This window comes from Rhinopithecus bieti, unplaced genomic scaffold (genome assembly GCF_001698545.2).
Source record: "Rhinopithecus bieti isolate Rb0 unplaced genomic scaffold, ASM169854v2 scaffold_71201, whole genome shotgun sequence".
Taxonomy (NCBI): domain Eukaryota; kingdom Metazoa; phylum Chordata; class Mammalia; order Primates; family Cercopithecidae; genus Rhinopithecus; species Rhinopithecus bieti.
In genome coordinates this window covers 6,107-7,039 of record NW_016826317.1, presented here as the reverse complement: position 1 = coordinate 7,039, position 933 = coordinate 6,107, and the positions used below count along the sequence as shown (strand labels likewise).

General features: G+C 44.2%; 1 pseudogene; it reads right to left on the bottom strand.

Moving 5' to 3' along the window:
• Positions 1-22: 22 nt before the first annotated feature.
• LOC108522940 (ras-related protein Rab-4A pseudogene) lies at positions 23-564 on the bottom strand (annotated as a pseudogene).
• Positions 565-933: the final 369 nt, after the last annotated feature.

Here is a 933-nt window from a genome sequence, read left to right as displayed (position 1 = left end):
CTTGAGCTGCTGTGAGCTCCACCCAGTTCGAGCTTCAATTTTGTTAAGTATTTTTTCTTGCACACTGTACAAAAGCCTCTTCTACATTCTCCCCTGTTAGTGCACTTGTTTCCAAAAACATCAGCTTATTTTCTTGAGCAAATCTGGAGGCTTCTAAGAAGGTAACTTCACGATCTACATCCAGATCCTTCTTCTTTCCACAAAGGATGATCACAGTGTTCTGACTCGCTAGCATTCCGGCATCTGTTAACCAATTAGTAAGTGCATTGTAGGTTTCTTGGCTGCTGATATTATAGATGAGGAGAGCCCCGGTTGCCCCTAGGTAATAACTTCTCTTCACAGACTTGAATCATTCTTGTCCTGCTGTATCCCGTATTTGTAACTTTACATATTTACCACAAACATTTATTACCTTTGAACCAAATTCCACTCCTATTGTATGATTTGAGTCATTTTGATTTTTTTCAATAAACTGATGAAATAAGCAAGATTTGCCAGTTCTGCATTTTCAATAACCAAGAACTTAAAAAAAAAGTAGGTTTCGGATATGGCCATCTGAGACATCTTGGGAGTGGCGCCGCCTCTCGCGGGGTCACCGGCTACACTCGCCCGCGGTCAGCCGGCGCCTCTCCATGGGGAAGGACCTGGTGCGGGGCACCGGAGGAGGGAGGGGCCCGACAGGTCCCCACTGCAACCGCCAGCCTCCCAGGGGCTGCTGTGGAGCAGTACTCCAGGTCCGCGCAGGCGCAGGGCCCTCCACCCTCGGTCCAGCCGCGACCGCAAGAAGGATATGTCCTCTTCTAATAGCTGTCTGTTTAGTCTTATACTACCTCATTTTAATAATTGTTTCGTATATTTAAATACCTAATTAGCATTACTCCTTAACTCTTAAAATTTTATAAATATTTTCATTTTAATTAAAGATACATTTTA